This window comes from Equus asinus, chromosome 23 (genome assembly GCF_041296235.1).
Source record: "Equus asinus isolate D_3611 breed Donkey chromosome 23, EquAss-T2T_v2, whole genome shotgun sequence".
Lineage (NCBI taxonomy): Eukaryota > Metazoa > Chordata > Mammalia > Perissodactyla > Equidae > Equus > Equus asinus.
The window spans coordinates 26,130,529-26,156,090 of record NC_091812.1 but is presented as its reverse complement, the minus strand read 5'-3'; the positions used below and the strand labels follow the sequence as shown (position 1 = coordinate 26,156,090).

General features: G+C 43.9%; 1 long non-coding RNA gene across 1 annotated transcript in view; it reads right to left on the bottom strand.

The window, feature by feature from the left end:
• Positions 1-25,562, bottom strand: part of LOC139041672 (uncharacterized) — a 38,330-nt gene that overhangs the window by 4,073 nt on the left and 8,695 nt on the right. The window lies entirely within an intron of this gene.

Here is a 25,562-nt window from a genome sequence, read left to right as displayed (position 1 = left end):
AATTGAAATTAAAATCTCAATGGAAGGGTTTAGTACAGTTCAGACACAGAATTCATGAACTTAGATCTGACGAAGGCTGTGAATGTGCTGCCATGTGCCTATTGCCTGTCATTGCAAAGTCACCTTCTGTACTCTTTGTGATGTGGCTGTGACTCGACGTTTCTTTGACAGTTGACTTCCTTCTGGGTCAGGTGATACATGGACTCTGAGCCCCGGCTTGTGTCCAGGCAGCTCAGTTCGTCCATGGACCTCCCCTGTGCTAATTTCCCCTGTTCCTGAGTGTATTGAGAATAGACATACTTGACATCTGACAGAATCCCCACTTTGGTTCCCTGATCATAAGGAGGGCTAAGTAGAAGCCAGAACAGTAAACCAAATCAATGCCACATCTCGGGAAATTGCAGAGAGCCATCGTCAAAAATCCTGAAAGATTCAGGGTCAAGCCACCCAGCATATCTGTTCAGACCAGACAGAAATTTGATTGATCTTGTAGAGTGACCGCATCATCATAAACTAATCAGGTGGTGACCTCCACTGCAGCTATTGTCCAGGACACAGAAGACGTCTCAACAGATTTCCAAGGATTGGTATGAAGAACACGTTGATCACAACACCATGGAGAAAAATTAATATTTTTAAAAATGCAAAAATATCACAATGGAAAGCTATGTTGAAGTGAACAACATGCAACATGTAAAAATTAAAGGGATGCAGCTAATGCTTCCCTCAAAAGATTTATAGCTTTAAATACATTTATTAGGTAAGATCAATAATGTAAGCTTTGATCTCAAGCTGGAAAAAGAACAGCAGAAGAAACCAGATAAGAAAGAGTACATACTGTGTGATTCTGTATAAATTTTAAGAACAGGCAAAACTATAGCAAAAAGTCCAAATGGTTCCTGAGGACAGAGATGACGGGAGGATCATGAAGGCTGTTGGGTGCTTCTGTCTTACTGTGCTGTTTCTAGAGTTGGGGGCTAGTTGCATCGTGTGCTCGCTTTGTGAAAATTCATCAAGCTTTTGTACTTGTGCACAGACAAATAAGACAAATAATGTTCTGTATAGTTAAGCTGTGACTATCATTTACATGGTCATAATTACAGCACTGAATTTTTATAAAACGAAATAGATCTGTTGGGAGGATGAGGAGATGGGAAGTGTGCAGGGACAGCGGTAGGAAGCGTTTGGAGAAGAAATGCTCATCTTCCCTTGGTGGGAAGTGAGTAGGTAGATGCCCAGCCTGAAAACATGAGCAGCAGCAGTGTGAGCATCTCCCTTAGAGACAGGGAGACACACGTTAAACCATGGAAAGGGGGAGAGTGCTTCTAAGACGTGGGAGATGGGGTGACGGGGGCAAACAAATTAATATTTCTTTTTTTTTTGAGGAAGATTAGCTCTCAGATAACTGCTGCCAATCCTCCTCTTTTTGCTGAGGAAGACTGGCCTTCAGCTAACATCTGTGCCCATCTTCCTCTACTTTATATGTGGGATGCCTACCACAGCATGGCCTGCCAAGTGGTGCCATGTCCACACCTGGGATCCGAACCGGCTAACCCCGGGCCACCACAGTGGAACGTGCGAACTTAACCACTGCGCCACCGAGCCGGCCCCCAAATGAATATTTCCGTATCTTACTGAATAATTTAATTCCTTATTCTTGTGTATAGTTTGATGAAGATAAAAATCAGCCTTTAAAAAGTTAATTATGTATTTAGAGAATGTTCAAAAAGTTGGGAAACCTGGGATAAACTTATTTTTCAACAGTGTATTATATTTTCAAATTATATGCTCAGAGTGTTTTTGTCCAATTTCCAAACACCTTTTCAGGTAAAGTACCTCTAAATGTATTGAGTCCAACTAGTAATCTGGAAAAAAGAAGCACACATCATAAAGCAGCACTGTCAATAGAACTTTCTGCTGCGAGGATAATGTTCCATCTCTTCACTCTCCAACAATTGCTTTAACTAGCCACGTGTGCCTAATGACAACTGTATTAGACAAGCCAACTGTAGAGGATCTAGAAAGTCTGGAAACATGGGAAATAACATATTTACTGTACTTTTTTTAGATTCACAATTGAACCCATTGTCTTAATTTTGAGGTACTTTATGTGAAAATGCATTGAGCATATTTCTTGAAATAGAACTAACATACTGTTTAAGTTGGTGGTTTCCCAACTTTCTGGATAACTATATATGATACTCTTTCCTCCTACTTAGTTTGCTATTCTTTTAATAATTGCTCATTGATTTTCAGCCATTATTTCCCACATGAGCATTTAGGTCCAAGAAGCTCCCTCTGCCAACTACAGGCTGACCCGCTGGTGTGTGGACTCAGCCCCTTGTAAAGGGAGTGAGCTGCCCGGCAGTTGCATCTCAGCCTGGCTTTCCTGATGGCATTCCTGCACACAGTCACCTTCCCTTAAAGGTCTCAGCGAATTGCATTAGTCTGTTAGGTCGAAAGGCCTTTAACAGAGGGGAGATGGATATATCTGAGTGGCACTCATGAATACATGAGTTCCCGTACCAGCCCCACAGCAGTCTCTTCACAGCAGCCTCCCACAAACTCCGGTGTCTCGCATTTTTATAATCGCCTTAGCCCTTTGACCCAGAGTGAACGCTTCGAGAGGCCCTGGACCGTGTTTTCATTCCCCCAGCACCTATGTAAAGAAAGTGCTCTGTATGCAATTGTACATTAATTAGAAGTAAATGTATCTCTGATATTGAGGTCGTAATACAGCGACAGAAGTAGAGAAAGCTTCAGTGGGAACCCAGCTTGTGAGACAAATAATTTTTCAGCCTGGTTCTGCCTCCTTCAGCTCCGTTTTGTTCTCCAAGGCAAACGCTGTGCTATGGATGAAACCTCTAGGGCTGAATTTGATCTGTTGAGGCCAAGTTAAAGTCATTAAGATGGGTATCAAATTATCTCTTGTTTTGCTTTTTTTTTTTGCTGCAAAAGATTCACCCTGAGCCAATCTGCCTCCATTTTTTAGTATGTGGGCCACCAGTACAGCATGACAGCTAACAGAGCAGTGCTGGTTCACGCCTGGAACCGAACTAGGGCTGCGGAAGCCGAGTGTGCCTAACCACTACTAGGCCACTGGGGCTGGCCCAACTCTTATATTTTTCTTATAGAAAATTTGTGACTTCTGGAATTTTTTATTTCTAATCCTTCGTGAACTAATACTTTTAAAGATACAATAAAAATTAATTACAAGAAAAGGAGTCACACACTTGGATGTCTTGGCAATGTCAACATGCTGTAGAAGATTCTAAACATTGTTTCGGTGTCAGTTCACAGGCCGGGAGCAGTCACAGACCACACTTCGGGTGGCCCTGTTCTAGGGGCCTTCGGCTTTTCCTTTTAGCTAAGGCAGGATTGACAAATCATTCTGTAAAGGGCCTGACAGTGAATTCTTTAGGTTTTGCCAAAGTGAAAAAGCGACCATAGACGATATGTAAATGAATGGGTGTGGCTACACAACAAACTTTCCTTTACTGAGGCAGCAGAAGGGCTCACAGGTCCACCGCTTGCCACCTCCTGAGTTAGGAATTTTTTTCAACCTTTTTTGGGACATAGAGAGAAAGTAACCTTCTCTTTCCTAATTACTATGCAGGTTTTATGTGATTCATGTGAACGTTTAATTTTGAAGTAGAGGTGTTAAAATCGGGGAGCATAGGTATGCATTTAAAGTGCTACTGGCATCTTCAAATCCGGAGTGTCCAGGTGCATTGAGAATGTTTCCGGTTCTAGCTAGAGCTGGAGCTGAGCACAGGATGCCAGCGCTGGAAGGGGACTGAAAGTGTGTGTCCTCCCCAGGTTCGCATGTTGAAGTCCTAACCCCCAGGGTGCTGGCATTAGGAGGTGGACCTTTGGGGTGATTAAGTTATGAGGGTGGGGCCCCATGAGTGGGATTAGTGCCCTTGTAAAAGGACCCCAGGGAGTTCCCCCGCTGTCTTTCACCATGTGAGGATACAGTGAGAAGTTGGCAGTCTGCAGCCCAGAAGAGGGCTCTCACCAGAACCCGACCACGCTGGCACCTGATCTTGGACTTCCAGCTTCCAGAACTGTGAGAAATAAAGTTCTGTCGTCTAAAAGGCACCCGGCCTCTGGTATTTTGTTAGTAGCCTGAACAGACTAAGACAGGAGCCCTGCTGTGGGGCTTCAAATAGATGACCTCTTCCTTCCTCCCCACCTCTCCTTTTCCCTCCCCTTCACTCTCTCCTCCCCTCCCCCTCTGTCTTCCCCTCTCTCTTCTCCTCTTTTCTCTCTAAACAGGTGTGAGCGGTTGAATTGGGAGTGAAGAAAATACAAACAAAGGAGTCATCTATAAAATATTTCTAATTTTTCTCTTTGGAACTGGATTTGAGATGTCAAATTGCCTGCCTCTAGGATATTGGTCCTAATGGAGTTTCTTAAGATCAATGCTCTAAACCAGTTCTAGTTCCCTGGGTTACCCAGGACAGTGGGGAGGGCAGAGCTGCGGAGGGGTGTGTGGGGAAGTGAGGGTGCCAGCGCTGCACAGTTAGGAGTCTTGAGGGCTCACTATTGCTGTCTATGGTGGAGCATCATCTTAGGAGGTGGTTAGGTTGTAAAGTCAGCAAGCACAGCCAAAAGTGGATATAGAAGTCAAAACTACCCACGCAAACTTCTTGTCTTTAAATTGCTAAAACCTGGGTCTTCTGAAGCTCAACCTAAGATTTAATTCTTTGTGTCTCTGCATTTTGGCCAAGGCCTCCTTATTCTGGGACACTAGAGGCCTTGGTTGAGTTTGAACAGAGGAGGATAACTGAGCAAATGAAAGAATCTTACTTTCCTCTCTCATGCTCTTGTCCAGTGAAGCCACGTAGTTGAATTCTCTTCAGTCGAATAGAAGTATTATGCAACTGCACTGGATTATCTTGTATTTCCCACAGCAGACCTAAGCCTCATAAGTTACCATTTCGGCTGGGAATCTAACTGGTTGCGAGTAACAGAAATGGATTCTGGCTGATTTACACAGGAAAGGAATTTATTGGGAGAATGATGGGTAGCTCAGGGAATGGATGGGAAAGCTGGAAATTGGGTGAGAAAAGGTGACCCCCGAACTAGGGTCAGAACCAGAGCCAAACTCACCCCACAGCCAGTTAATCAAGGACAGGCCCACTGCTGCTGAGCCAGGATGCCACCAGAACTATGTCCTCCACACAGCTGGCTGGCCCTGTTGCCCCAGAAACTAATCTTTATATGGTTAGCATTTGATTGGCTGAGTTTTGATTGGCTGAGTTTTGATCAGCCCTGGATTAGCTGCAAGGTGTGCTGGGAAATGTACCATGTGAGTATTTCAGCTTTTATAGAGAGAGACACTTCTCCAGCAAGGCTCATGCTATGGGAAATAAATTCCCTAAACATAAAGAGGGTGCGGGGGGCTAGGACAGTAGGCAGTGAAAAAAAAAAAGGACAAATATCTACTACCATTATTCAACTGAAGGAAATGATGATCTGAGCACATGCCATCCATCTAATCCTTCGGCCGCCATTCCAAAAATTGTTCCAGGGAGCCTGTTAAAACCTTTTGTTTTCTGTTATCCAAAGAAGAAAGAAAACATAATCCATAGTGTTTCCCTGGTTACCCTGATTTGCAGGAAGCTCAGCGCTAACGTTCAATCACAGGCGCTGTAATCACCTGGAGCCCTGAGTCTCAAAATGTTCCCCAGAGAGCCCGAGGGCCTCATGGAAGCGTCCGGGCGATGGGCAAGCCAGGGGCCTCTGCTCCTTCTCGCCCTGCTGACTAGGAGGCAGGAATCCTGGCTGTTTACATCTGTGGGTTCCCCTGAGGACCACATCTGACTATAAGCCCCCATGGGTAAGAAATGAGCCCACCGGCCTCCTCCCTCAAGGTCCACGTTCTCTGTTTTCATGTCAACAATTTCACTTTGTACACGTGACAGACGGCACCACAAGCACTTTTCTGGAAGCGGGGGGGGGGGGGGGGGGGGGTCTAAATCCTGGAGAAGTCGCTCCCTCTGGGGACTGAGAGGACTCCCTGGGGCGTGTTCTGCTGGGAACCGTGTAAACAAACACCCGAGCTGATTGAGTCCCTCCCGGCGGGTCCGCTTCCACCCCAGAGCTCTTCAGGCCTCTCTGCGCCTTCACGATTTCCTACGGCTGCCCAGGAGTTGTTCTGCTTACAGATCTGCTGGTATTTCTCATTTATTTATTTTATTTATTTTTTTAAAGATTTTACTTTTTTTCCTTTTTCTCCCCAAACCCCCCCCCGGTACATAGCTGTATGTTCTTAGTTGTGGGTCCTTCTAGTGGTGGCATGCGGGACACCGCCTCAGCGTGGCTCGATGAGCAGTGCCACGTCCGCGCCCAGGATTCAAACCGACGAAACACTGGGCCGCCTGCAGATGAGCGAGCGAACTTAACCACTTGGCCACAGGGCCGGCCCCTTTCTCATTTATTAGTCTCGCCATCCAGCACAGTATTTCTGTCAAATGACATTTTTTGTTTTGTTTTCAAATCTATCTCCTGAACTCAACAAAACCAAATACTAATATTCTGAGATGTCCACCATATTTCAAAACCAGGATTTTCCCCTGGCCCTTCGCCTGACCAGCTGGACCTCTTCTCTCCTGTTTCCTATAGATTTGGTTTGACTACTTTTTCGAAGTTTTAGAAAATGGAAGGAGGTTTTACCTTGGATTCTCTGCCTTTTTGAAAGTTTGTTTTCTTCATTCCTTTGTAGACAATCTTGGAAAGAGAGGGATAACATGAAATGTCTATTACTGCCTCGTTGAAGATACCATGTTCTCTGTAAGAACACAGTTTTGAAAGTCAAACACAGATGACGAGGTGCACACTGACCATTCAGAAGCAGAGTCGGTCCCGTGTTTCACTGCAGCGACTCAGGGCGTGAGTGAGGACATTCTCTCCATTTCATCCACTGACCAGGGGTAAAGGTCAGCGGTTGCAGCAACAGGAGCTTCAAGGTGCTTCTATTGACGTCACCTCATTGTTCCTCACAACAAGTCTGAGACATCTAGATAGATGTGATCGTTACTTCACTTCAGGTGAAGACGCTGAAAGTCAAAGATAAACTCAGACCAACTCAAACCGTGAAACTAGAAAATGTCAGAGCTGAGCGTGGAACCCAGGTCTTCAACCTGTTTCAGGAGGGAAACACTCTGAGTAGACTCAGGCGCAGCTGCCTGACCCTGGAGGAGTTGTATAGATGGGACCCTGGGAGCTATGGGTGGTGGAGTGGTGGGCGAGGACGATCCCCAGGCCCACTGGCTAGCAGCTTTTGCAGGACATGAGGGCTCACCCTTTGCCTGGCTCTTGCCTCTACTGCTAGAGTGTTTCAAGCACAAGGATAGTTAGTAAGACTGAGATCAAACTTTTAGTTGAGGCAGCAAAAAGGCAGAAAGTTCACAAACACAGAAGCCTTAATCAAATTGACACATTGTGGGCAGGAACCATGTCTCTGAGTCTGGAGGAATAGAGATGTGCCAAGGGTCCACGTCTCAGTCTGGAGCAGGACAGTCAACTAAAGTCAGGGAGAGCCCCTGGCAGGCTGGGTTGCCTGTTGTTATTCCACTGACCTCCATCCTTGTTCCCTGTAGAGTTCCATCATACACGACTCTCCACGGGAAGCTCATGTTCCCCAGTAATCCCCAAACTCGGATGGCTTATTCCAGACTCCAAGCCCTGCTCATTCTCTTCCCATTCCCTCTATTTATCCAGAGTCCACCCATCTGTAAGATGATGTGAATATGGAACTCTTCTTTTCTTCATACTTTCAGAAGAGGTGCCAAGGGTAAAATCTTTGTAATAGGTGATGCTGAAGCCCCCATATTCCAATACCAGGTCCTAGAAAATCCAGCTCATGCTAAGAGGATGTGAAATCTGTTCTGCCCATCACCTTCCTACTATCTAGAGAGAAGTGGAGTTGAAGAGGGGAGGAGGGAGAACTCCTTTGGAGATAAACATCAGTGTCCTCTGTCTCAAGTGTATCAATCAGAGAGCTTGTGTCCCCTCAGTTGGGAGGTGGACATAAGAATTGTGTGAGACACTGTAGCTGGATTGGCCTGAGACAACAGAGCAGAGAGGGAGAGAAGGTGGCACTTTCACTCTCAATGGAGGGGGAGAAGGAGGGGACAAAGGTGCATGCTTTCCAGGGACCAGATATGCAGAGATAACTGGAGCCATATCTTAGAGAGACTCCACCCCAGATGGCAGCCTGGAGTGGGGAAGGGACCCAGAAGAGGGGCAGAGGAAGGATTTCCAGAAGCCCAGGGTCCAAAAGGCCTAAAGGGGACTCTGGTTGCACCACAGACACTGCAACTAAATTGCCCCAGGAGGGAAAATTCAGAGAGAATACGCTTTAAGCACAGCAAGCTCAGGGTCAGTAGGCAGGGCTGGATTCCTCCCCCTGAGCCAGGGTTTTTCAAGCTGTGTGCTGTGAAATCAAATTAGTGGATTGTGATCAGCTTCAAAAATAATAATAATAAATTAAAATATGATGGAAAATATCATGTGATTTGGATAAGTATTGTTTCCTGAAACGTTTGCTTCAGGTTTGTAAATAGACGTCGGTGTAAATTTTATTATTTTTATTGTGGATCACAGTCCAAAAACATTTGAAAGCCCCTGTTTTAATTTGCTCTCCTTATGCCTTGCCTTGTTGTTCTAGAAGGATTGGGCAACTACAATCTGGGAGATTAGGAATGAGACCTCTGGAGCTGGCTTCTATGCACCTGGGGCCAGTTACTTTACCTCTCTGTGGTTTGCTGTCTTCTCCATAAAAGAGGGGTAACAATGGTGCCCACCTCACAGGGCTGTTATGACGGTTAAGGGGATTAAGCAAATCGATTGATGCCAAGTGCTTCTAACAGTACCTGATGTTATGTGATGAATGCTAATCATTGTTGTAATGGGGGTTATTTCTTCCTCTGGCCAGAGATGACATTGTAACTTTAGGACACAGCATATTCTTCCCTAGATTGTATGCATCCGGCCAAGTTTTGCTCAGCTGTAGACAATGATTTCTGTGAGCAAATAGGCGCACCACAAATATTTATGGAGCAGCTACTGTGTGTTAGCACTCTGCTCTGCACCAGGGGTACAGAGTGGAATAAGATAATGTTCCTGACTTTGAGGGGCACATACTCTCCCAGAGAAATTCCAACTTATTTGACTTTTTCTCCATCACCCCCAGGTGGCGCCCAGTATATTTTAGGTCTCCAGGACATATGTATTGAAGGAATTTCTCAGGCAGGGCTCATGAACCCTCTTTACCTCACCCAGATGCAGTAAATGAGGCAGCATCATGTCCCTTCACTTCTTCCAGTACCTTCCAGATGTGGAGGAGAGAACAGCAGCACAGGAGACTTTTCTGCAAATGCCAAAGGTCTCCAAAATTCTACGTTTGAGGAAAGATAAATGTGTTCTTGTAGACATCCTCTAGTGTCTGTTTCATAGTGTTTATTGAAAAAAGTTTTCAGGAAAGAAATGAGAAAGGAAACAGACGGCACCAAGTGACAAAGAACCTTAGAGATTTCTTCTCTCTGCTGCTTAGAGCAGCTGACAAGCTATCAGGAAACAAACGGAGCAGGGGATGTGGTGCAGCCTCCTGGATCATCCATGTGGTCCCCACCTACATAGTCCTTTAGCTACATAAACAGAGCTCTGATGTCACAACCCGAGGGAGGTCAGGCTGGGTGAGTGTGGCCTCCCTCCCACTCCCCTCCTTCAAAGCACGGCCGAGACTTCCCAGGAGGTTACATATGACATTAACAAACTGACAAGGTGGCTTTTTCCTTTTTGTTTTTAGCCCAGAGGGAGTAGAAAACATAAAAAAACGGGGGGGGGGGGGCAGGGGGCAGCCTGTGGTCTGGTGGTTCGGTTAAGCATGCTCCACTTTGGCGGTCCACGTTCAGTTCCCAGGTGTGGACCTACACCACTCATCAGACTCATCAGTGGCCATGCTGTGGCAGCAACTCACATACAAAATAGAGGAAGATTGGCAACAGATGTTGGCTCAGGCAGAATCTTCCTCAGAAACAAAGAAACAAAAAGACTAATCTGGGACAATGTAAAGCCCTCCCCACCGACTGCCTTGGAAGAACTATAGAGCTGCACGCAGGTGAGGCCCAGGGTCAGAATGTGTGTGTGTGTCTTTTCAAAAAGGGCCAATTTAAAAATGGCAACAGTTTACATTTAAATTGCTGTACAGTTTACTAGTTTACAATACAGAAGGCACAGCCACACATATTATCTCAAGTGCCTTCGCCGGTGTCACATACAGCTAAATTGGAAATGAAGAGATCCTGGACTTGAAGGCCAGTTCTCTTTCAATTAAGCTTTTTATTCTGAAAAGAAATTCTTCCTCTTCCACATCAAGCCATCTTCCTCAGTGTTTTCCTTTTATCTTCGGTTTTGTAGATCTTAACGAGCTCTTCATCTCTTTTCCTCAAAGCTGTCAGCTTTGGTATGTAAATTCTTTGACCCCTGGAGGGTGGAGGTAGATGCAGTAGCTGACGCATTTTGAAAGCCTTGTAACTGAACTGAGTGGGTTCATCTCTTGGTGAGCGTGGAGCTGAGAAGCACAGCCAAGGCAGAAGCAGGTGAAGAAGAGGTTGATTGCTTGCACAAGCAATGGAGTACACTGGGGATATCTTCCAAAGCAATGTCTCAGGGAGCTCAGTGCTGGTGGGGACTATACACAAGAGAGCAAAAGATAATTGGTTTATTTGTAACAACTGTGTAACAACTGTATTCTTTTAAGGTGCATGCATAGAAGGTAAACATGTTATTACATACATCTTATTACGTATATCACACGATCTAAAAATGGTTGTTTGGACCCTCCCAGAGGAGGAGAATTTAGGATGCTAATGAGTTAAGTTAACTTTAGGTCACTTGGTGCTAGAACATTCTGCAGTGGTCTTGCTGCAAACGTGTGAGTTTATCTGCAAAACGGGGACATCAATTTCTGCAAAACAGAACGCACAGTTTCTTTTTGACTAAAAAACATTTGACAGACCCTGTTAGTTGTCGACCAGATCCTCAGTAACCCTTTCTTTGCCTGGCTCCCTGGTCACATTGCTCTGAATGTATTGATGTCACTGTCAGCTTCATGAGCCTGCCACCTGGGCAGGCACACATGGCCTGATGCTTAGAAGGGCCTCATGCTTAGTTTCAAAGCTCTGCTGCCGCCATCTTGACATTCTGGATAATTTTTACACTGGGCCCCATGAATTATGTAGCTGCCTCTGACTGACCCAATTCATTTTCTGAGAAACCACATCCAGATGGTTGGCCTGAGAATACTTTTTGATTTCTCTCAGTTTCCACAGTATAGTGGCTGCCAGCCCAGGATGGACAACAGGTGTACAGGGAAATAATAACCTTGGGGTAGCACTTTACAGCTCACAACACACTTTCACATGCATGATCTCCTTTAATCCTCACAAGCAAATATCAGGAGGCGAGCCGGTTTAAGGCCATCAGAAATCCACTTACAGAGGACAAAACTGATTCAACAAGCAAACAGCAAACAGCTCTTTAAAAGTGAAAATCAGGGGCCAGCCTGGTGGAGTAGCGGTTAAGAGCACATGTTCTGCTTTGGTAACCCAGGGTTCGTCGGTTCGGATCCCGGGTGCTGACACGGCACCACTTGGCAAGCCATGCTGTGGGAGGCATCCCACATATAAAGTGGAGGAAGATGGGAACGGATGTTAGCTCAGGGCCAGTCTTCCTCAGCAAAAAGAGGACGATTGGCAGCAGATGTTAGCTCAGGGTTAATCTTTCTCAAAAAAAAAAAAAAAATCAACAGAAAAGCAGAATAGAGAAATTATCCAGATGTTGTACAGCTGTGCTGCAAAGGACAAAGTTATAAAGGCAATAAAGGACTCAGCATGGAGTTTGGCCAAAGGGATTATGGGCAATAAAAATTCCAATCCCAGGCAGAGAGAAAGAGAGGGAGGGAGGGGGCCAGGGAGGGAGAGAGAGATATTGTTCCTGGAGCATCCTGGAGCATCAGTCACAAAGATCCTTCATGATCCCTTCACAGCCCAGGGATACGTATCACAAAGTCTGGCTGAAAATTCCTTTGTCAAAGATTCTATCCTTGTCCAGTTGCTTCTTTTTTCTTTTGAGGAAGATTAGCCCTGACCTAACATCTGTAGCCAATCCTCCTCTTTTTCTTTTTTTTTTTTTGCTGAGGAAGCCTGGCCCTGAGCTAACATCCGTGCCCATCTTCCTCTACTTTATGTGTGGGATGCCTACCACAGCATGGTGTGCCAAGCGGTGCCATGTCCGCACCCAGGATCCGAACCGGCACACCCCAGGCTGCCAAGAAGCGGAATGTGCGAACTTTGCTGTGCCACCAGGCCAGCCCTGTCCAGATGCTTCTTGATTAGCAATTTGGTTTGGTTTCTGAGTTCCTTTGTTCCAGGAAGACATTAATACTGAAAACACTGCTCAAGTCGACCACCTTTATGAGCTTGCTGGCCTGAGACCTGGAATCTGGAATCCAGACCAAACACAACCTTTTGAAGTCCTGCAGCCCCAAGACTGTGGGTTTTCACTTGCTTCCACCCAGTTGTCTGACTTTCTGATCTCCTCCTCTGCTGGCGTCGTTTGCACAGCTCCAGTTCCAGTCTGACGTCTGAAGTCCAGGCCGCTGGTGCTTGTTGCCCAGTGTTGGCTGGCTGGATTCGAGTGGAGGGGCACAATGAGCTGCAACCTTGTCCTCAAGGCACAGCCAGTTGGGGGCCCAAGGAGGCAGAGGAGGATGCCTTCCTGAGTTTTCACCTCTACACTTCAGATGGGCCCATTTCCCCGACTCTGTTCTCAGAGCTTTTCCAAATCCAGCATCCTAAGGGTTTTTCTACATGGATTCAAGTAAAAGTGACCTAGAGAAAGACCGGATTGCTGTCCTCCTTCCTTCTCCAATGTTCTCAGCACACTCCTAAGATTATCTGTGGCTTCATAGCCAAACTCTAACATTTGAGTTTTTCAAGGCTTAGGGAGGAAGCAGGGGTTTAGTGTAGTAGAGTGGATTCTCTTGGACAATCAAGGTATACATAGGATTCTATTAAGAAACTGTTTTGCTGGGGTGGAACTATGGTTGCTTTTTATTTACTTATTTATTTTTTTGCTGAGTAAGATTGGCCCTGAGCTAACATCTATGCCAATATTCCTCTATTTTGTATGTGGGTTGCCACCATAGCATGGCTGCTGATGAATGGTGTAGGTCCACATCCAGGAACCAAACCTGGGCTGCCGAAGCAGAGCATGCCAAACTGAACCACCAGGCCACTGGGCTGGTCACTATGGTGGGTTTTTTTTTTTTTGGTGAGGAAGATTGTCTCTGAGCTAATATCTGTACCAGTCTTCCTCTATTTTGTGTGTGGGATGTCGCCACAGCATGGCTTGGTCAGTGGTGTGTAGGTCTGCTCCTAGGGTCCAAACCTGTGAACCCCAGGCTGCCAAAGCAAAGTGCATGAACTTAACCACTATGCCATTGGGCCAGCCCAAGGAACGACTTTTTGCACTCTCTGTACAACTCTGAACAAACTGAATGATGGCCTCTGGGTGAATACCAACTGGGAGCCCTGGGAGGGGGCACAAAGCACTTGAAAACGTTCCCTAGTACAAGTGCCCTGCCATTATCTCCCTACCGTTATTCAGCCAATGAGCTTTCCTGCTTCTATGTTTTCCCATAAAGGCAAGAGTTGGAGGAAATGGGGGGAAATACAGTGCTGAAGCACAGCAGGCCTGGGGCATGTCTCCTGGGCAATTCCCCCCCTCCACTTGCGACTGTCATACTAGCCCCCTCAGTATAGAAATCCTGTCTGATTGTTTCATCAACTATGTCTGCATGGAGATACGAGATCCAGGAATGACTTGCTATGTAACAAAAGGCCAGTCTCTGAGCTCCTTCAAACCACAAACTCTCCTTTGGTGAGGAGTCCATGAGCCCTAAGTACATGAAGGAGATCACTGGCGTGGGAGGCTCATCCTCTTAGTCTGTAGTCCTGCGTTTCCAACTCAGTGAGTCACTGAGAATCTCTGCACTTCAGGTTGGGAAACTGAAACACGATGATGGATATACAGTATTATTCAATAGATTGTTAAAATCAGAAATTAATCTTCCCAGATTCTAGGCTTTGCTTGCTCTCTAAGCCTGCCCCACTTGATATGAGCTAAGGGTTGCTTTTCTAGGACCATAATCCAGAAGCTAGGGCAGGTAAACAGCCTGGTGGAGCCAGGTGAGCCACACTGCCCTTAACTTCTCCATCTATCTAAGAGTAAAGGACAGCATTGGCACAAGAGGTGGCTCCAGTGGATTCTTTCATCACACATTCATGGGGGGCCCCCACACCTCCTTTGCCTTGTCCTTTGTGGCCTCACCCTCTTTGAAGTCTTTGAGAGGAGTTGTTCCACTCAGCCCTTGAAGGCTGTGTCCCATACAACACAGATGGGGAGGAGGATGAGGAAGCACTGAGTGCCTTTGGATACTCTGACTTCAAGCTGAGTGGGGATCCCAGGTGAGCCTAGGACCACTGAACCCTCAGAACAAGAGGCAGGACCCACATCAGCTAAGAGGGCCCTGGAGGACACCTATTTGGCTCCTCCAAGTTCATGAACACCACAAGGTCGCGACTCAACACTGATAAACGAACAGTTTGCATCAAGCACAAGATGTGACAAACTGTCGTCTTACATGGCTGGAAAAAGACAACAAGATCACCTTCCCAAGACAGGGAAATGCCTGGCCTGACAACATCCATGCGTGCAGATATTGTCTTGTGTTCACATATAAAGCCATTCACACACCTGCCCGGATGGCACCCAAATACTGCTCATTGACCTGATCAGGCACAAAGTCCTGTGGCCTGGATCAGTCTGGGGGAGGGTGGGGAAGAGGGCAGGAGAAGGCAGGATGAGAGCCAGGAATAAGTAGGAGGGGAACATTCCCATTTGGTCCCACCTGCTTCTTCATTCTTTCACCTTTTCATTCTTTCCAACTCAAACACCCACCAAGCTTTCCCTCACTCTCTGTCTCACTCTCCCCCAGGTTCTGTGTGGTCGCACTGCGGACACTCCTATCACAGATGGACAGGTGATCCCTTTGTCCTGTATGAAGTCACCAAGCCAGGTACCATGGAGAGATCTGTGAGGAGGGCCTCCCCTCTGAGAAGATGCCCAGCCAGCAGGAGACCTCAAGGCTGAGTTCAGATGGGCTCTCAGACAGGTTAACACTCTACACACAACAGATCCTCCTCCTAGGCTTTGCCTTGGCCCTCTCGGCCACAATCAGAGCAAAACCCTCACGCACAACACACACCCTCACCCAAGGCCCACTAGATCTGTGTCCACTGGACACTGGCTACATTTGCTAGAATACAGAAACAGTGACAGTTTTCAACAGACTGTTCTTGTCCCTGAGCCTCTTCAGTGCTGATGTTGCATGGTTATCAGGGGGAGCACTCAGATGAGCTGGACCAGGCCGGGAGGCAATATTCATGCCCATGGCCTTGAATCCAGTTCTCATCTGGAGCTAGTGAGTGACCTGAGTACCACTTGGAGATACATAAAGATTTCTTGCCCAACCCTGGATGGTCCTCCTTCACCTCCCAGCTCTGCCAAGACTTTCCTCTGCCCTCCTCACCCTCTGGCATCCTCCTGCTGGGGGAAGTAAGAGGAGAGAAAGGAGACTACCCCCTCACCTCACCTGGGCTACAGTGCCCAACAGGAGATCTGTGAGGGTACTGCACACATGGCACCCACCTGTGTCACTCGCACAGATGCTTGAGGCTCACTGGGGTTGAGACAGGGGAAGCAGGTTACCAAGGAGCACCGTTTTTGGAGGCAGGGGGTAAACAAGGCCCAGAGCCACCTGTCTGACAGCTCCACACCTACTGGCTTCCCTTCATTCTCCAGGGCTGTGATGCCTACATCTTCATTAAGATCTTACACGGCTGAAATCAAGCAGTGTATCATTTCCTCGCTTTGATTTCCTCAATTCTCCTCTTAATTTTAATGAATCAGCCAGGGTTAAGACATCCAAACCTTTCTCTTCCACACAAAGAAGGCTTACAAGAGTTGGAAGCTCTTTTCTTTGCCTGTTTTCTCTCACAAAATCAGCTTCTTCACAGTTTCCATCCTCCAAAGAACTTACTCTTCAAGACACACCTTCTCTACTCTCCCTTCACTGTAAGATGACTCAGCCAAGTCTTCCGCACGTGCTAGGATCTTTGGCTTTGGCATTTATGGCCTGATTCCGGCCCTAACAAACCCAAAAGGCTCTGGGACTTCATACCTCAAATGCCCTTAAATGTAGATAAGCTTAAGAAAGAAAATTTCCAGACGAGAAAAAGGGCTATAAAAATGGTCCATCAGCTGTGATCCTCAAATATGTCAATATCCTGAAAGATAAAGAAAGGCTGGGGTCTTAAATCTTGAGAGACCACAGAAACGTGATACCTAAATAACTGTGAGATCTTTGCTGGATCCAGGACTCGAGGAAAAACAACGCCATAAAAGACATCTGTAGGTAAACTGTAAATTTGTGGGTAAAAGGTAAATTGACAGAATTGAAATACAGACAGTAGCTTAAATAAAATTTGTATTAATGTTAGATTTCCTGAAGTTGGTAAGTTTAATGTGGGTAGATAAAGTCTGTCTTGGAAATACACTCAGAAGGACTCAGGGAAAGGAACCATGATATATGCAACTTACTGCCGAATGTTCAGGAAAGAGATTAATACAGAGAGACAAATAGAGTAAATTGGATAATGTGTTAAAAAATACAGAAATTCCTGCAACTTTTTTGTAAGTTTGCAATCATTTCCAAATGAAATGTTTTTAAATATTGCCCACAAAGCACAAGGAGACTCAAGTCTTGGAGATACCAAATTAGACGTAAGTGGGAGTGAGGGAGGCACTGGGCGGGAAACAAGGGATTGGTCATAGATCTGGTAATCACACCCTCTTCCTGGGTTTCCACTCTTCATTAAATGGCCAAGTTAGCTTCCTTCTACCTTCTCCCCAACCCTGCACCCTGCCTCAAGGGGAACAGAGGGTTGGCAAATAATCTCTGGAGAAGTAAAACTCAACAGGCTTTGAGCTCAGGGATCCAAGAAAAGCAGAGGGTGGGGTGAGGTGCAGGGATTGCCTGGAAGTCCCTTCAGAACAGGAGTTCCCCTCTTAGCCATCTACTTGAAGCACCCACCATTGCTTCAAAAATTCCAGTAGTCACCTACGGAAATCAAGGCAGGAGATCAGTGGGCCTTACCCAGGGATGTTTGAAACTCCCAGAGAAAAGGCCTCCAGATATAAATATTTGAGTATCCAACCCCGAAAGGAAGATCACTACACAACCCCTCTGGAGTAAAATGCACACTCAGGTACAGAGTCCACATACTTAAGGTCTTATTCTTAAAGATGGGCATAAATCCAAAGATCACCATTCTTAAGAAAAATCTAAAATGTGAAAAACAGAGACTTAAAAAAACAAATAAGGGGGCTGGCTCCATGGCTAAGTGGTTAAGTTCGTGCGCTCCGCTGTAGCGGCCCAGGGTTCTGATCCTGGGCGCGGACATGGCACCGCTCATCAGGCCACGTTGAGGCGGCGTCCCATATGCCACAACTAGAAGGACCTGCAACTAAGATATACAACTATGTACTGGGGGAGGGGTTGGGAAATAAAGCAGAAGGGAAAAAAAAAAAGATTGGCAACAGTTGTTAGCGCAGGTGCCAATCCTTAAAAAAAAAGGAAGATTGGCAACAGTTGTTAGCCTAGGTGCCAATCTTTAAAAAAAAAAAAAAACCAAATAAGAGGACTTAGAGAAAAATGAGATAATAATGGAAGCTGAAGAAAATTATAAAAAGAAACCATTATTAATACTCTCAGAAGAAACAAAAAATACTGCATACTTGAAACATGATTAGAATATCATAAAAATTGAATGGCAGTGCACAAGAAAGTGCACTTAGAAGTCAAAAATAATTTCCAAAAGGAAAATTGTTCATAGGTAGGATAAAAAATAAACTTTTAAGAAATCTCCCAAAGAAGTGAACTAAAAGACAAAAAGATATAGAAAAGATTAGAAGTTACAGGCTTGGTCCAAGAAGACAAGCATCTAACTGGGTAGGTCCTCCAGAAGGGAGAAGGGAGAAAAATTATTTCATAAGCATATCCTGTAGTGTGGTCAGAACTGAAGGACTGAGCTTTGCAAATATAAAGGGACCACTGAGTACCACCAGCAAAAAATGAAAAGATACACAGCAAGGCCCGTCCACAGGAAATTTCAGAGAACCTGGGCTAAAGAGAAAATAGTTACAGTGTCAAGAGGAAAACCACAAATAACCAAAAACAGGGCAATCAGAATTGCATTGGATTTCTCAACTGCAACCCAGAAAGCCAGGTCCAGTGAGAGAGCTGCTAAAATTCTAACTGAAAATTATTTCCAACTTTGTATTCTCTATTTTTACAAAGTATTAATCATGAGTGAAGATGGAATAAAAACATTTTCAGACATTCAAGCTCTCCAAAATTGACCTCCCTTTCACTCAGCATCAGTGGAGGATGTGTCACCACTAAAATAGAAAGAAAAACAAGAAAAGGAAAAATTCAGCATCTAGGAAATAGGGTCCAGTACAAGGATGCATGGAACGGAAGTTCCTGGGTGGCAGCTGTGCAGCAGGTCTAGAAAACAAATGGTCCATATTGAATAAGAGGATGGAGGATTGTCAGAGCAACATCCTTGGGGGATAAAGGCAATGATTGTAGGATGGTCTTGAGCATGTAGGAAATAGGAATGAGATTTAAGATACTTGGGAAATCTGGTTAATTAAAAACAAAATTGGTAAATCAAAAAAATATTGCCTGCATAAAGAATGAAAAATTTTCCATGTAAGATAACATCAGTACACTACAATACATAAGGTCTAAAATTTCTGATTCAATAAAAAACTGATTAAAAGCATACAATTTTAAAATATGGAGATGAATTTTGCAACAAATGGCTACAGGAGTTCCAAGCCATTGCCTTTGGGAAACAGCACTTGAGATGGAAGGGTGGAGAGAAGAGGCCTCTGTTTTTTGTTAAAAGACTTTTAGCAAGATTTGACATTTCAGACAAAGTGCGTGCATTACTCTGACAAAAATAAAAATTAGTTTAAAAATTAGCCAAGATAAAAATGAGTATTCGTTGGAGGTTTGTGAAATTTGAAGTAGGCTTGGAACATTGTGAAATCCATAAGTAGACAAAAAATGTACTCTTTCTCCATTTCCGTGAGTTTAACAAGACTAGATATTCTGAAAATCCTTCCCATCACAAAATACCAGATGCCGGATAAATTACAGCAAACATACCTTTAAATTTCCTACAAGCCCAAAAGAAAAAAAGATGGTCTGAAATAAATTTTTTATAATTGCTGAAACAAGAGTGGTGTGCCAACACAGAAGCGCAGGCCGCCCTAAAGTACACATAAACCAGAAACCTAGAGATCTGTGGGTTAACTGCCCACAGGACTGAGCATAGCATAGGCCTTTTTCACCTTTTGACTCCACTCAGGGCTGTCTCCAGGAGCGGTCGCCGAGGGCTCCACACTCAGAAGGGCCCCACGCTTGATTTAATATTCTATTGTCACTTTCTTGAAATTCTTAATTTTATCTTTCAACTTGTGTTTTCTAAGTGAAGTCTATGGGACAATGGAGCATGTGAGAAGAGTAGATACACACAATAGCGTGTCCACTGTTCCTTGTGGCCCCGTTCAAATACAGCAATCATGATGCCCCATGTGCACGGAATTCAGGTGCACCCACGATGGGTGGGAGTTCAGCAAGACTCAAGGCATGTTACCTGAATGCCTGAGTAAGCAGAGGTGCTGACAGCCCTGAGAGGCCACCCTTGATATTCTAATCAGAGTCCTTCAAACACAGAGAAGTCAAGGGTGTTCTAAGAACCTTGAACGACCCAGGAACCCATCACAACCTTCCTCACTCATTTCCTTCCCTGTATTAGCCAATTGCTTACACTGAAAATGATGACATAGATGGAAAGGGAAAGATAGGGCAACCCATAGTTGCTTCCGTTTCAGTCCTTCTTATGACACTAAGCTGCAGGTAGAGAATCATAGTAGAAATCAAATGTGCTGAGAAGTGAAATTAAAACAGTTGAGTTAGTTTTGTGCAGCATTTCCACAGTATGGGTAAGAAATACATATGCACGTACAATCTACTAAATATAAATTGTGTAATTTTGGTGATTTTGCATACAAGCAAAAAGCTCTTATATTTGCACTTAAAACTCACATTGCACAATATAAAGATGAATGGTAAAATTCATGCTAATAATGTAAAATTTTAGCTTGTCTTTACTTAGAACAACAATCAATAGCAAATCAAAAATACCCTGACAAGTTGAGAGACAGATTTTGGAAAAAAGGAAAAGGTTTTATATTTTAATACTGCTAACACCACTTTTTTCTTGCTTTTCAAACAAGGAGCTCCACATTTTCATTTTGCCCTGGGCCACATAAGTTATGGAGCTGTTCCCAGACATTTCTTCTGATTAATTTAAAGCCATGGAGGGCAGACAGTTTGAGGTGAGGAAGCATCCACATCATCCTCTACTAGGCATCAACTGTCTTTATTGTTTTTAATGACACAAGTGACTTCGACTGGGACCCCAGAAGCAGACTCTGAGAAGGAGAACTGTTCCCAGACAATCCAAGGAGATCTCAACTGGAAGGAGGCCAGAAAGAAAGTACAATTTCAAGTAAAGTCCCTTAAAGTCAGTAAAGTTATTTAGGCTGAATCGCAGGGGAGCTGCACAGAATCAAAAAGTCACGCCTTTGAGCTGCCCAATTGAGTGCTAGGCTGTGGGAAACTTTATACTCCTCCTGTCAGTTATTTGTTAAAAGCTGGGGGTGTGGGGGGAGGGACCACAAATGACTAGCTACTTTTGGGTCTCCAGGCCAGCAGCAAAGCTGTTTCTGGTAGCCTGAAGTCACCCTAGCAACAAAGAGACATGGGTGCTGGCTGCTGGGGGGCCAAGCACCTTAGGGGCCAGAAAGCACAAAACATAAAAACATTCCAATAAACTTGGAATTCCACTTGAAACATCAGCAGCAGAGAACAAAAAATGCAAGTCCTCACCAGTATTCCAGTGGTGTTCCCCTCAAGACAAGTAACCCTGATAACAGTGTGCTGTTTGTTCTTTCAGGTCATTTTCTGTGCTCTTACATTCAGTCCACAAATATTTATGAGTGCCCACTATGTGTCCACTAGACATTGCAAATAAAGAAGACAGACATGGTCCCTGTCCCCATGTATCTTACATTCCAGTGGGCATGGAACTTGTCCGACAGTCCTGTCTCTTGCCTGTTTCACTTTACAATACATCATGGATACTTTGCTACATCAACATATGCAAATTTGCTGCATATTTTACAGGCTACATGCCATTCCATAAAACGGATCCAGCATGACTCATCTAACCATTTTCCTGTTGATCAAACACTGATTCCTAAAAGAAAATACTGCAGAGAAAATAAAGCAAATACCTTCTGTAGATCTTCATGCGGGTATTTCCTCTGAGGCCGACCAAGAGAAGGTTACTCTTTTAGGATGAAGATGTGGGCAGATAAGTAAAGCAGTCTGTCTGATGGTAAACCTAAGAGAATGTCTCAGGAATGTTCTGTCTGGGTGAGGATGAACAAAGGTCTGGGAGTCAGGCCGAACTGAACAGGAAGGCCACAGTAATGTGAGGAAGTTGAACAGATGCTGAGTTAGAAACCATTACAAGTCTTTGGGGGAATTTCAAGTCATCTTACAATAGGTGCATATTGTATGATTTCCAGCTTGCCATGCAATCCTCTGATGTATACTAATAACAGATAAGGAAAATGAAGACCAAGGTCACACAACCAGTGGATGATAAAACCTGGATTTGAACCCTAGTCTGAGTCCTCGACCTATATTTTTTATATTAAGTGGCATATATTAAGTGGCAAAGTAGAAATTGGGTTTGCATTTTACTGACTGGCCCAGGAGAGAAGGAGAGATGATGATTAGGGACAATGAAAGTCGCTTATCAGGAGGATGGGCCTCTGGGGGAGAATATTAACTCTTTATTTTTAAGTAAATTTTTAAATAGAAATGTGATATATATACAGACAAAAATGCATGAATCAGAACTACCAGGGGGCCGGCCCAGTGGTGCAGTGGTTAAGTTCGCACGTTCCAATTCTTGGCGACCCGGGGTTCACCGGTTTGGATCCCGAGTGCGGACAAGGCACCGCTTGGCACGCCATGCTGTGCTAGGTGTCCCACATATAAAGTAGAGGAAGATGGGCATGACGTTAGCTCAGGGCCAGGCTTCCTCAGCAAAAAGAGGAGGACTGGCAGTAGTTAGCTCAGGCTAATCTTCCTCAAAAAAAAAAAAAAAGAACTACTAGTGAATTTTTATAAAGTACACCTGTGTAACCAGAGCTTTGCACTCCAAACTTAGAACATTTCCAGCAACACAGAGCCCCAAGATTCACCATTAATTCTGATTTCTACCACTATGGATTTATTACACCTGTTTCAACAACAGAATCACTTCATGGGGTAGGCAGCTTCTAAATGAGTCACAGTGACCTCGATGTCCTAGTATTAATGTCCTTGTCTAATTCCCTCCCCTTGAGTACGTACGGGATGGAACTAGTGACTTCTAATGAACAGAATGTGACAAAAGCCATGGGATGGCACTTCCAAGATTAGGTTCCAAAAGCTCTGCCTTGTTCTCTTATTAGCTGTCTCTGATGGAAGACAGCTGCCATGTTGAGTTGCCCTATGGAGAGACATATGTGGCAAGGAACTAAAGGAGGTCACTGCCCAACAGCCAGTGAGGAACTGAGGCCCTCAGTCCAGTGGCCTGTGAGGAATGAACCCTGTCCAGAATCACATAAGTGCATTAGGAAGCAAACCGTCCCTCAGTGGAGTTTTCAAATGAGACCACAGCCCCAGCTGACTCCTTGACTACAGCCATAAGGCAGAGGCACCCAGCTAAACCATGCTTGAGTTTCTGACCCACAGAACCGTGAGATAATCAATGTGGGTTGTTTCAAGCTGCCAAATGTTGTGGTAATTTATTATGAAGCAATAGATAACTAACATATGGTATGTACTCCTTTGCATCTGGCTTCTTTCACTCAACATTAAATTTGTGGGATTCAGCCATATTTTTTCATGTAACATGAGTTCATTCACTTTCATTGTATTCTAGCATATGAAGTTAGCACAATTTATTTATTCTCCTCTTGACAGACATTTGGGTTATTTCTAGCTTGGAGCTATATGAACAGTGCCTCTTTGAACATTCTTCTGCATGCCTCTTGGGATATACATGTACACACATCTGCTGAGTCCATACTAGGAGTGCAATTGCAGGTCATAGGCTATGCATACGTTCATAGCCTGCCAGCAATTTCGAAAGTGCTGGTGTCCATTTACTCTCCCACTTGTAGCGCATGGGAGTTCCAGTTGCTCCACATCCTCATCAGCTCTCTTGTTCATTTTAGCCATTTTGGTGGGTATGTAGTGGTATCACGTTATGGTTTAAATTTGCATTTACCTAGTTAATTAGAGTCTAAATTTTAACTAATTACTTATCAATACCACATTGTTTTAATTACCATAGCTTTAATGAATCTTATTGTCTGAGTCTCAGTCCTCCAGCTTTATTCTTTTTCATGACGTCTTTCTATTACTTGGCCCTAAGAATTTCCATGTAAGTTTTTGACTCAGCTTGTCAGCTTATACACACACACACACACACACACACACACACACACACACACACTGAAGGGATTCTGATTTGTTACTGCACTGAATCTATAGTTTGGAGATTACTGATTTACAATATTGAGTCTTGCAATCAATGACCATGATATATCTGTCCATTTATTTAAGTTTGATTTAATTTCTCTCAATAAAGTTTTTCAGTTTTCTGTGTAGAGTTTTTGCAAACTTTTCATTATATTTATTCCTTGGTGTTTGATTTTTTAAAACATTTTTATTATAAAACACAGATTTAGGAAACCACAAAAGACAAATTTATAGCTTAATGCTATTGTGAGACAAACACCCTGAGAATGGCCACCTGGGTCAAGAAATAGAACTTTGCCTGAAGCCCCTCAATGTCTTGTGATCCAGTTATAACTCCTCTCTTCCCAAAAGTAATCATTTTCCTGACTTTTATAATTAACTCTTCCCTAAATTGCTTCATAAATTTATCAACCAATTTTGCCTCCCTAGATGGCATGATTTAGTTTTTCCTAGTTTTAAATAATGACTTTTCCCCTTTTATAGGTAGGTCACTTTTCTGCCCTTTATTGCCCTTCAGTTTATCTGTTGATGAATGCAGGCCATTTGACACGTAACGTTTCCCACAATGTGGATTTTGCTCAGTACATGTTCATGGTGCAGTTTGACATGTTCCTCTGTCCTCCATATTTCCTGAAAAACAGGAAATTGGTCAATTCTTTTGGAAAGACTAGACTGTAGTGTATTATTTCATCATGAAACATAGAATGTCTGACTATCTCTTTTTGTGATGTTAGCAGCCACTGAGACTCAGTGACTAGACCCATTAACTCCTTATGAATTGCAAAATTGTGATATTCTAATTTGATAATTTCATTTTCATTTATTGGTGAAATACTTCTATGAGGAGATCTATCCCCTCATCTACAATTTGGTTACACAGTGGTACGGTTCACAATAAAAAGGCAGGATGAAAGCTTGGGTCTTCTCCCACCCCACGCTACCCTCAGGATTTTAAAAATCAGTTTTCATTATAATGATTTTTTTCCCAATCATCCTCATAAGTTGAATTTTTTTTTTGGTATCCATAGAAACCCATGGATTTAAACACATTTGATGGGTTTCAATTAACTGTAATTGTTATCCTTATTGAAGCTCAAATTGTTTCATTGTCCATAAAGAGCCTTTTCACATTTGGCTCCCGAATCCTTTTGAAATGACCCTAGTAGTCTTTGATAACTTCCTTGTTATTTTGTATACAAGATACAAAATAATATTTTGTGATATTTTGTATCACAAGATTTTGTATCACAAGATTTTCCAAGTTCATCTCACACAAATGCTCCACAGTCCTGAAATCAGCCATTTAAGACCAGAATCTGGGCCCTAGGGATGTTTCTTGCTACTGAGTTGGTCATTATTTCTAGGCCTCTTTAATGGAGAGATGGAATATGTGTGTGTGTGTGTGTATGTATGTGTATAGATGTGCACATTTATGTATGTATATATACATATATAGTCATATATATAGATAAATATAGTTGTATATGTGTCTATAGATATATAGACATAGACTTAGATATCAATATCTATATATGTATATAGTTAAAATACCTTATTGGTACATACAGATAATTCAAATTCAAATTCAATACTACAGAGTTTTTAGAGAACCTCTTCTATATGACCTCTGTATTCTTTTTCTTCTATCCTGACAACCCCAGTTCTCAAGATCACAGGGGGTGTTATA